This window comes from Rhea pennata, chromosome Z, assembly GCF_028389875.1.
Source record: "Rhea pennata isolate bPtePen1 chromosome Z, bPtePen1.pri, whole genome shotgun sequence".
In the NCBI taxonomy this organism is placed as follows: Eukaryota; Metazoa; Chordata; class Aves; order Rheiformes; family Rheidae; genus Rhea; species Rhea pennata.
The window spans coordinates 82,174,955-82,187,252 of NC_084702.1; the positions used below are offsets into that span (position 1 = coordinate 82,174,955).

A 12,298-nucleotide genomic window follows, 5' to 3' on the forward strand; every position below is an offset into this window, starting at 1 on the left:
TCTCCTTTCTCCATTCAAGGTGGCAGTACAAACACAAAAGCAAAGCTCGTCAACTAGAGTATCCTTCCAGTCTAGTACGTTCTAGGAGATAGGAAATGTAGGTTCAAATATTGCAAAGGAACAAATATGACTCTCCTAAATCCTGGGAAGACTCTTAGCTACGGAGTATTTGGGAGAATGACTTCTAACGATGCTTTGTGTGTGTGCAGCTGCTGCTGTTGCCATGCTGCAAGGAAGCCAGCTGGAGTGGTGGTTCCTTCAGCTCAGATACAGACCAGTGCCACTTCTGAACAGTGCCAAAGCTCAGGCATGAGACAGGAATTAATACAACCCCCCGGGGTTAGCTGATGGTTATGTGGGAGTTTAGAGAATTACAGGTCAGATTCAAGCATCTATAGCGAGAATTAGGTGATATTTAACTCCTATGTCCCCCTGCAGGTCTAGTCTTGGCTGTAAATCAGAGCACAGGAGTCTACTAGGTGGCCAGGTGCCAAAAGCTATAGCACTTTGATAAACATGTTGCATGACAAATTTTCAGGTTTTAGGGTGTTCTTGTGCTAGAAGCTATTTTCTAGCACAGAAAGTAGGAAGAATGCACCAGGTTTCAGAGATCTAGATTTTAAGAGTCTTTAAATTCTTTAAAAAATAAATCACTAAAAAGGTATTACTGTGCACGAATACAGCATTTACTGCAACATCAAAGAGAGAATGTCTTGAATTGGAGCATTCCTTCCTGCTGACTGCTGAGAATAGCAGGCTGTATCTGTCTTTTTTCAGGAAAAGGAAAGGTGAGGTTAAAAATTGACAGTTCTTGGGAGAATGAAATATATGGTATGTGACCTAATAGCAAAGTTTATTGCTTCTTCAGTGCAGGTGACAAAACATTCCCACTGTCTCAGTGCTGTTCTGGAATATAACTGGAATACATTGATGGTCTCATTTGTACTAATTGCTGAGGTAGGACAAATCTTACCTCTGTGGAAAAGCTCGGTAACTTAAACTACCTGTTGGCTGGCCAGCGTCTGACTTTACCTGCTCCTGAGGTGACTTAGGGGTTAAATCTGAGACTTACAGTATAAGGTCATTGTGCTAAAAAGCCTACAGAATCCTTCCAAAGCAAAGGCAGAGCTTTTTAGCTTTAGCTTTTTAGGGACACTTGCATTGCGACTGCATGTTGTTTTGTGTTCAAACAAAAAAAGAATTGAGGAAAGGGCTGTCATCCTGGCACCGCTTGTAAATGATACTATAAATTCTCTTAATTTTATTATTTCACAGTTAAATACTTGCAATGACAGACTTTTCCTTCCATGGAGATGTCACGGACACCTGGCTGGAAGAAAAACAGTAAATCAGTCTGAAAGACAGCATGCACAGAGACCTTTATGCCATGTATAAACTGTGAAATCAATTAACATTATATTTTAGATACTAATACTTCTAGCAGCTGCCATTTTCCTTATAGCATTATGCAAGCAGACCACAGAAATCTAGGATAAGAAAACACACTGTAGTTTTCACTTTTTTCATCAAAACGAAGTCTACTAGTTAATCAGGAAGACAATATTGTGTTATAATATTATAGCCTGATTCTACAAGTCACTTGCAGGCTTGTACAAACTAAATTTTGGAGCCTTTCTTGAAATTAAAACTAGTACAGAACACAAATCTGTTTATTTTCAAAATAACTTATCAATTTATTATATTCAAGTTCTATAAACTTATCAGGCTCACTGATTGCCACAGCTGGTAACTCTACAAGCTACTGTTGCTTTCGATAAGGCTGTAACCAAGTCAGAGTTGGGATCCCATGAAACTGCATGTGCTGGGGTGGAGGATCCAGGCTACAGCAGCACCCAGTCGGTGCTTGCAAACGTGGCCTCCAGGAGGGCATCCTCGCACAAGACGCTGTTCTAGCAGTAACGCAGTAGGGCTGCTGCATTATCAGTAAGGTTATAAGAGATGTTAATACAACATCATTGTTACAAATAGCATATGCAGTTATTTTCTACATATTCTGTAACAAAAAGTCAAATTTATATCATAAATTTGAGAAGCGTGTTATTAATTCACTGCATATGTCTTAAAGCGACTATCATGCTACTACAAAGTGATTCACAGGCAAAACTTAAATTCTAAAATTTAAGGTTTAAAACCTAAATTCTAAAAATCATGCTGCACAGTTGTAAAATATGCTGTCCCATTGCAGAAAGGGAGGAAATTTCATACTCAAATCCAGAATAATGGAATTTATGTCAGGTTGCTTTGTAATAAACAATAGGCTATTACTAAATGCAGCTTGTAGTAAACTTGCCACAAGAGATCATAGCCAGAGATTGACCCTTACAAACTGCTTCCCATGCCTACACTAAACAAAATGCAACTCTACATTAACAGTGAAAATAGTGGCCTGATACCTTAAATGTTTAGAGATGCCATGTTGTATAGCAATACTTCTATGAAGCATTTAACATTTTGATACAAAACGCTTGATTTAAAAGCATGTAATTTCACCTGTCCTTTATTAAAATCAAAACAATGCTAATGAAATATTATGCAACCAAACATGAATTAATGAAAGACCCCCCTTCCCTTTCCGCCACTTAAGAGTATATGTTTGTTTACTTTATTAGAGCATCTTTCATCTGAAAGCACTAGGACACCAGGAATTAGTAAGGAAATGGTGCCCCCGTATTACAAGCGATGAGACTGTGGCACAAGGAAATGGCACAACCTGCTCCTCGACATGGTAGGACCCGGGGGGGGGCACGAGTCGGGGAGGAGCGGGACTCCGAGGGCAGCACCCCCGGGGGGGGGCAGGATCCCGCGGGGGGGGGGCGACCTCCAGGGGGAGGGGGCAGGACCCGGGGGGGGGGGCGACTCCCCGGGGGTGCAGGGCCCGGGGGGGAGGACCGCGGGGAGCATCACCCCGGGGGGGGGGGCAGGCCGCCCGGGGGTCCGGACCCCGGGGGGGGAAGAGGACCGGGGGGGGGGGAGGACCCTGGGGAGCATCACCCCGGGGGGGGGGGGGAGCAGGCCGCCCGGGGATCCGGACCCCGGGGGGGGAGAGGACCCCGGGGAGCATCACCCCGGGGGGGGGGGGGGAGCAGGCCGCCCGGGGATCCGGACCCCGGGGGGGGAGAGGACCCGGGGGGGGGAGGACCCTGGGGAGCATCACCCCGGGGGGGGGGCGGACCCCGGGGCGGTGAGGACCCCGGGGGGCATCACCGCGGGGGGCCGGACCCGGGGGGCGCAGGCCGCCGGGGGGGGGGGGGGGGGGGGGCCGGCCGCCGGCGCGCCGCCGCGGCCGCGGGCCCGGGCTGCCGGGGGAAGCGCGGAGCGGCCGCGGCGGCGCGCACGTTGCAGCCCGCACGGCTGCTCCGCGGGGGGGCCGCCCTCGCCGCCTGGCGCCGCCGGCGGGCTACGGCCCGCGGCAGCCCCCGCGCCGGCAGGAGGCCGCGACCTCCGCGGTGCCGCCCGGCGCGGCGCGGCGCGGCTCGGCCCGGCCCGGCCCGGCCCGGCCCGGCGCGGCGGCCGCGCCGCCTCCCCGCCCCCGGCGCGCTCCAGGGAGCCGCTTCACACGGCATCGCACGGGAGCGTCTCCCCCATCTGTGCGAGCAGCGGCACCCCCACCCCCACCCCTCCGCAGTCCCGGCGAGAGCCTCGCGCGCGCTCTCTGCCATTATGTTCAACCGTCCCCGGCCCAGGCCTCTCCGCCGGCTGCTGCGGCGGCGGGAGCCCCCGGCCATGCCCGCCTGACGCCCCGGCAGAGGCGGCCGCGGGCCGGCCCGCGCGGCCGCAGCAGGTGTGTTTGCATGGGGGGGCGCCGTTGCATGCGGTGGGGGTCGTCCCCGGCCGGGCCCCCGCCTCGCCCGCCGCCCAGGCCCCGCCGCGGCCTGCGGCTCCGGCCGCCGCGCTCGGCTCGGCTCGGCTCCGCTCCGCTCCGCTCGGCTCCGCTCGGCTGCGCGCCGCTCCGGGCAGCGAGGCTGCGAGGCGGCCGCTCCGGGGCCGCGGAGCCGCCAGGGCCTGCGGCCAGCGCGGCGGGGACGTGGCTGCCCCGCGGCCTCCCTCCGCCGCCGCGGCCTCCCCTCGGCGGCCGGGCCGGGCCCCGCGCGGCCCCCGGCCCTGCCTCGCCGCCCGGGCCCGCGCGGCTGGGCCCCGCGGCCGCTTCCCGCGGGAGCGCGGCGCGGCGGCGGGGCCCGCGGAGGCCTTGCGGCCCCGCGCGAGGGAGGGCAGGCGCGGAGGCCGCCCAGGAGGACGCTGCGGCGTCCCCAGCGCCGGGCGCAGGCCCGCACGCACGGAGGTGCCCGGTCTCGGCCCCTGGGTGCGGGGCGGCGGTTGGGGCGCGGGGCTCCTGGGGTGGCCGGCAGCACGGCCGGGGGCAGCCGCCCCAACGCCCGCGCGCGCACCAGAGCCCGCGCACCCCGATGCCCGTGTGCCCCGATGCCCTCGCGTGCCCTGAGGCCACGCTCCCCGATGGCCGCGCGCCCCGATGCCCACGCTTCCCGATGCCTGTGTGCCCCGATGCCTGCCTGCCCCCTTCCTTCACGTGCCCCGATGCCCGCACGCCCCGATGCCCGCGTGGCCTGATGCCCACAGGCCCCGATGCCCATGCTCCCCGATGCCTGCATGCCCCCTTCCTTCATGTGCCCCAATGCCTGCCCACCCCCATTCCCTCATGTGCCCCGATGCTCGCGTGGCCTGATGCCCGCACGCCCCGATGGCCATGCTCCCCGATGCCCGCCCACCCCCATTCCCTCATGTGCCCCGATGCGCGCGCAGGGCTTGGCGCAGCGGGGCCTGCTGCGCCCGCAGCTCCGGGCGAGCTGCCCGAGCAGAGCGGGCAGGCTGCGTCCCCCTCCCGGGTTGCTGCCAGGCGCGCAGGCCCTGCCTCGCGGAGGGAGGAAGGAGAACGGCCCGGACGAGGCTGCCACGGGCACGGATGGGGGCGAGGGCCGGGTCGGGAAGGGCGCGGGCGCCCCAGCAGGCTGCAGCCTGGCCGAGGAGTCTCCCGGGCCGGCCGCGAGGCGAGCAGGCGCTTGGGCCAGGAGCCATTTTGAGGGCTGGGACGGGCACGGCGGCGCCCGTCGCGCGCGGGCCGCGGGCCGCCGGGGCTGTCAGCTCCGCTCCCTTGTGTGCCTCCGGGATGGCTGAATAGCGAAAAGAAAAAAAAAACGGTTCGGCAGCCAACTCGGTGCTGCTAGGAGGGGGTAAAGGAACTATTTTGCAGGCATCTCGCTGCTGCGGAAATGGCTTTCTTGAGGGGAGGGAGGCGTGCGTGCGGATAATCTTTGTAGTTAATGCTGTACAGAGGGGAGACGCGCGGCTGGAGCGGCCCCGAGCCCGCCAGCAGCGGGGAGGGCAGCGGGCGCCGGGCGCCCCACGGCCGTGGGCACGAGGGGGCCGGCGCGGCGCTGCGCCGCAGCCACCCTCGTCCTGCGGGGAGCGGGGCGAGCAGCGCGCGAGGCGTCCTTGCGTGGCAGCCCGCTCCCCGCGCGGCGGCCGAGCCCGCCGCGCGAGCGAGGCAGATCCTGTGAGGATTTTTATTGCGGTCTCTTTGTTAGCTACAGACACGCAGGCACACACTCCCAGCTCCCCGCCAGGTTGTGGGAGGTAAGTGGGGGAGGAGAAGGGAGCGTGTGAGCGCGGGACGGAGCCGGGCGCCGTGGGGCGCGCTGCCGGCGGGGACGGGCGCGGGGACGGCGCCAGCGCCACGCGCCCCACGGCCACGGCAGCAGGAGAAGCGGCCCCGGCGGCTTTCAGGGGCTTGTTGGCAACTCAGCGAGGGTTGCCATAGCTTTTTATGTAGGGTGACCAGAACCGGCTGGAACCGGTTTGAGGCAGATCAGCTCCGAGCACAATGCAGTCACTGAGCTGCTGCACGGGGATAGCTTCCTCCCTCCATGGCAGCCAAAAGCAGAGGAGCTTGCAGACAGATACCAGCCCAAAACAGTATGTGAATGCACACTTTAGACACACAGCACTGGTATGTGGCTAATGTAGTCATAAAGGATTCTGTATGTGAATGTACATATTTGCAGTAACTGAGATTACTTTGGCTTTTCATGCCTTTTTATGCTTAAGGAATGGGCAAGAGCTGAGATTTATGACCCTTATTAAAATATTTTTGCTTTGCAAGGGTGGGACACTGGTTATGCAGTCTATTTTAAACTAAACTAAATAAAATTGATTGAATGATTTGTAATTGTAGTTATGCTTGTGACTGAAGAATGCTGCTTTGCATGCTGTTTTATTTACAGGGTGCTGTCTTGTGGTTTTCTTCTTTAGGAGACGTTAAGGGGGGGGATGTCTGTGTGTTTCTGAAAGGCCAAGAGGAAACAGTATTGTTGCAGAATTGTGCATAAAAGCATTGCAAAGATGCTGTAAGGCATACTCTTCTTTTTTCCCTTTTTTTTCCTTGTAGGCCTATTGATTGGGGCTGCCTTTAACCCTTTCATATTTGCAGAGGTAATGCATCTGTGACAGTAACTGAGCATTGGCTAAAATATCTTTCAAAGGTCAAGGTTCACAAGGTGAGACATGATGTTTTGGGTATGAATATAACAATAGCATGAAAGTACATTTATGTGAAAAGTAAATCTGGCTCCTGATTGCACACTTGGCACGTTAGTAAAGAGACAATGGTTTAGATGTTAGTAAAGAAATACTATTAACCTCCTCCAGGTTTAATAGGATTAAAGCTATTATTTGTAAAGACTTATTGTTATCTTGGCTAAATACAGGGTCTTTATTTAAATATCACACATCCGGATATACATTTTTATCACAATGTAGTCATAAAGAATAGGCCTCTGAGTGACAATCATAAATTGTGGACCACATGGCAGTGAACTGTTTTGTGTTGCATTACAGCATTACACATTCAGAATTTGCTGTCTTAATTGTTTAAAGGTTGATTGTTCGGCCATGTCTAAATAACCTGATGCTTATTTCTGAATTAAGGTCTTCATTGTTAAACACGTACTTAATATAGCCTACATAGAAAAATATATGAAAATATATGAAATAAATTGTGTGGATGGAGTTTCTTAAACTGTTTTAACCCAGGGAGGATTTTGCAGCCAAGTGGAAAGATGTATTTTAGAGGTTTGATGGAGCTCCAGTGAATTATTAGTGGCATGAATTATAATATTGTGCTGTAATGAAATAAGAATAGGAAACCGGATGGGCAGTGCATCAGCTCCTGAGGGATGACTACTTTTAACTCAAAGCTTCACAGCAATGGATAATGGATAGTATTTTTTTTTCCTTCATCTAAAAAATAAATGTGTACTTAGATTTGAGCTGGCATTTGCATCTTATACTGAAAGCGGAGGATTCAGGGAGAGGGAGAGGGGCAGAGAGAAGAAAGCAGTAATGAATATAGCAAAGGGAAGAACAAAGGCTGTTAGAGCTTACACATTGGAACACTAAACGTTTTGCCTTGGGGATTCTTTTGCTAGAACTGTTACTTCCTATAACAGGAAATCAGCAACTCTAGAATCTTATCCAGTATGATTTTAAACAGTCTAACCAGTCCTGGCTGCTAGCTGTTTTGGTAGTCTACAATCAAGATAAATATGGAGGAAAAACATTGAAAATGTTTTAGTCTAGTGTGCAGTGAGGGTCTTTTCCTCTGTGTTCAGGAAAATAAAGTAGACAGCATTAAAAGCCTTGAGAGATTGTGGATATTTGGTAAGTTGGTAGCTGATGTTAGGTAGGGCTTCTGCATCAAAGAGTGACAAATAGAACCTTTTTATTTCTGACTGCAGTAGATTACATAAGGCATTTAGAAATGAATTGTAGCCGAGTGAAAGTAGCATGCTAACGTTTAGCCTGAAAATGTGTTTGTGTAGTTTTTAATGTAGATAGAATGTATTGTTTCTCAGATTTCATAGGGCAGTAAATAAGATGCATGGTGGAGCAAAATGTCTAGCAGATCACTGTGCTTATTTCTGTTCATATTTTTCGTAATTTGAATGCAGAGGTTCTGTATTTGACTATAGACATCTGTAGCAGAATTATGCTTGCAAACATGAATTTATGGTGCATGATAGGAATAGTGTCTATTACTGCTGCTTGCTCTTTTCCAAGTGTCAGCTAAAAATCATATGTTACATGAGAGCACCTTTTAGAATTTTTTCCTCTACCAGAATAGTAGGCTGCTTTAAAATTGTAAGTACTTGAATTGTCACAAAATTCAGTGTATCTGTTTGATTTGGATTTTGGAACAAGATCCGTACTATGTTTTTTTTATTTTTAGCACAGGAGGTTTTGCATTTGCAGGGATTTTTTAGGCTGTAAGATGAGAAACCTGAATAGATGCTGGAGTCTGCAGTATTCTTGGTGAGTTTTATTTTTTTAGATTAATAATATTCATGAACTCTCTTTACCAGATTTTGATTTTGCACATAGGCCAGCTTTCCAACGGAAAATGATGCTAATTGTTGGAGGGTTAGTCCTGTGTGTCAGTAATGATGATCTCATCTTGCATTGAGGCTTGTCTCGGGTATTTGATCTTGAAAGTAAGGGTAATGATTTGTCAAGTTCGAGGTTGTTTTTGAGTGAAATAAGTAGGTTTATTTTCCTCAGAAGTATGAGTGTATGATACAGTATAAACATGCATTCTAATTCCTGGGAGTGAATGTAAAAAAAAATGTTGAAACAGGCCTACTGTTTTAAGGCCTGTTTGTTGCTAGAGCTGCACAGGCAGGCCCTGCCTGACTTGGAGTGCTCTCACTGAGATTGTCTGCAGCTGCTTCATGCTATTTTCAAGCAAGAATTGCCATTCACTTTTGAAAAAGAGTATATTAACCTGAGTAGAGGAAATAGACAGGAAGAAAGAGTTGTTTAGAATGTGATTCAAATTTGCATTTAATTGGGAATCTTAGTGTCCTATTCATTACTGCAGTACATCTGAGTCATTCGCATGTTTCTGTCCCAGGCAATTTTACATATAAAAAATATAAAAAACTAGGAAAGCCATTTTTATAATCCATTCTTAATTAGCATGCAAAAAGAGTGGTTTGGGGTTTTACCTGCTTCATGAATTCATCCTCATTTTAAGAGAAATTTAGGAAACTGCTAGGCCCAAAACTTTAACTGGGTCTCCTGGCAAATGTAGGCAGTTTTCCGTTGGCCAGCTGTAGATAGAGGTGGTCTGCTCAGCTCCGTATGGTGTGGAAAAGGAGATACCCTACCTCTGTGCTGAAATACCCTCATTCTTCCTGCCAGGCAGAGGTTGGTAATAGTGAACTTTGAACCAGCTGGATCTGGTGCTCTTTAAAATGGACTGGAGGTAGTTCAGCAGTGGTATGAGAAGAGGAAATGGACAGAGATGAAAATATCTCTCTTCTTTCTCTTTGTCCTCTGTGCTGTTCTCCCCAAAGAACTTGAGATGCCTGTTTCCCCCCACTCTCCCCCCCCCCAAAAAAAAAGACCATTTTTTTTTCAAATTTTAAGAAAGAGTTAGATAACAAGATCAGCCTTCTAAGCAGCCATAAATTACAAATGATTTTATTGCTGTGGTGGAAAATTCCTGGTGGAAATTTGCTTAAGAAAACAAAACCTCTCACTAAATGTCTTTGCTTAATAGTACCTATTGCAAGGAAAAAAGGCTAGGTTTTTAACAGGACAGATAATGTAAGGTCCATTACCAGATGCAGGATATAGTAGGAAGAAAGAACAACAGCAGCTATCTGCTCTCTTACAATCTGTTACAGGAATTGTTTTTTTTTTTTTTTTTTTTGAAAGCTGTAGTAACTTACAATTGAAAACCAGCTTCTTTCAGAGATGAATATCTTATTTGTTGGCTTGATATGGCTTGATAATCCGTAATTGCAAAACTCAGCTAAAGCAATAAACACAAATACCACTTTGCCATACCTCACATTAAAGACACGTTAAAGAGAATTCTCTGCAGAGATTGTTACAGTTCTGAGGCTCAAAACTTGAATCCACAAGCAGATTGATTGGAAAAAGTTTTGCATGTAGGAACTGGAAACTGGGAAAAGTAAATTTGCAAACATCAGTCTGCAACTTCATCTGCATTCTATGTGTGGAAGTAGATATCACCCTTACAACCTCTGGGGACTCCCAGATTATTTTGTTCACTTGGAAAAAGGTTACATGCCTACTCAGTGTGCTCTAGGTGAGCTTCTGTGCCAGATTATAGCAACACGCCATGAACCCTATGCATATGCAATACAGTATCTTTGAGATGTTTCCATGACTTAATCTTTGTGATATTTACGTGACTTCATCTTCTGCCATTCCAAACATAAGTTGCTACAACTGCTTTCATAGTATGTGATTTTGAACTTTAAAATTTTTTAAAAATCCACCTCAGTACTGAAAAGTTTAAAAGATTGTAGATAATAGCAACCAAACTGCACTTTTCTTCAAATCAATAGAATACACTTGGTAATGCCGTGATTTGGTGGTTTTATTACTTGTTTTAAAATAATGAATGCTGAGAACAGACAAATCTGGCAGCCAGTATGTGGGTCAACAAGGTTCTGTAGTATCCTAGAACTAGACAAATAAAAGCAGAATGGAAGGAATGAGTTTGTTCAATCAAGTTTTATCATTTCATAAATACTGTAGCAATTATTTAAAATTCATACCGTCTTTTGTTTGTAATAACTAACAATACTATTTTAGATTAACTGTTGAGAAAAATTTACGTTTTAGGGCTTTTCGTCTGTAAGGCATCCAGGTTTGTTTATAGCATGTTAATTCTATAGCTAGCTTAGAAGTAGACCCCAGTCAAATGTGTTCTGAGCTTTACTTTAGACCAGGTATCTCTAGTTGTTCACTGTTTTTGTGGTTAAAAACACAGGAGAATGTGGAAATGTTCTAAAGCTGTTTCATTTAGCACCTACCTGCATACCGATAACTTTAGTCTCAGAAGAAGAAAAGTATTGTAATATACTGGTTTGTGCTGTCTACTTCTAGATTCAGGTTTTTGGTACTGTATGGTAGCATCTTCATTTGTCTAAGCCAATGGAAATAACTTATGCTGAAAACCAAAATGCTTCATTTAATTTTATCTCCATCTCTGGAAGTACTAGAAACCCAACACTTCCATGTCCTGAACAACCTGCTCTATTTGAACCTGCTTTGTGCAGAGGTGTTGGACTAGATGATCTCCAGAGGTCCCTGTCAACTTCAACTATTTTTTTAGTGATTTGATGGACAGGAAATTCATCAGAATGTTTGTTGAAAAGTTGGGGTGGGGGGCAGTAAAGAATAAATCTTGAAATTATTCCAAAGCTGTCAACAGTAGGATTATTGCATTGAATACTTTCCTTATCATTCATCGTAAAAGAAAAAAAGCTAATATATACATATAGTATGCTAATATATATATGTAAGCTAATACATATATATGGGGGGGTTGTGTATGTATGTGTGTGTGTATATATATGTGTATATATATATATTTAAAAGATTGTTTAATACTTTCCTTGCTATGTTTTCTGTGGAACAGTGAAGAGGGAAGAAAATTGATGTAATGTTCTCTTTGAAAACCAGAGACACAAATTCAGGTTATTGAAATTAGTACATAGAGACAAATTTGGTTCTTGTTTTTTGTTTATTTGTCTGTTTTAAGTTAAACACTGTGTACAGTGTTGAAATATCGGATTCTTCGTTATGATTTTAAACTGTAGAACACCCAAGTACTTCACAAAAATGTGTAAAAATCTAAGGACTGGCATGACTTTATTGATACGATGGATGGTAAATAAGACCTTTATCCTAAGAAATCAAAATACTGCCTGTTATGAAAGCTATATGTCTGGAACCGGGCATGTTTCTGTTTTTTTCAACAGTAACAGATTGTGGTATCTTTGATAAGCCAAGAGGAGCCTGTATTTATGTGAGTATGATAGGCACTGGTGACTGTGGTTAAAGTGGCCTCTTGCATATCCTCCTTGCCTACGGAGTATTTCAAACCACACTGAGTCATGGTTTGAGATGTGGTTCTCATTTCCTGGAGAAGTTTTGGTGGTTGAACTAACTAGCATACTGCTTTTGCCTCTTTCAGATACTTAGCTTTCAAAGTAAATAATGAGAAGTGTTAATCAGTCATCATTACTTATATATGTTGAATAATAAACTGCTTATAAGCCGTGTTTTAGGCTAATATTTGGCTAATGTTAGGATATATTACTGTCATTCTGATTGAGATACTTAAGTGTTCTCTACATGATAAAATTTCTTGGCATAACAATACAGAAATTAAAAAAAAATTATTATACCCTATTACTTCTTGCATAGGCATTTTGTTCCAGACTGA

At 47.5% G+C, this 12,298-nt stretch overlaps 1 protein-coding gene across 10 annotated transcripts in view; it reads left to right on the forward strand.

Moving 5' to 3' along the window:
* Nucleotides 1-3,722: 3,722 nt before the first annotated feature.
* The window catches only part of ZNF532 (zinc finger protein 532), a 57,036-nt gene continuing 48,460 nt past the window's right edge, over nt 3,723-12,298 (forward strand). For 5 of the 10 annotated variants that reach the window (XM_062599176.1, XM_062599180.1, XM_062599181.1 and 2 more), the window contains exon 1: nt 6,338-6,530. The gene's annotated coding sequence lies outside the window, so the exon portion shown is untranslated. Of the gene's footprint in view, nt 3,803-6,337; nt 6,531-11,836; nt 11,879-12,298 lie in introns of those variants that run through there. The other 5 variants (XM_062599179.1, XM_062599182.1, XM_062599175.1 and 2 more) reach the window with 4 other exon arrangements.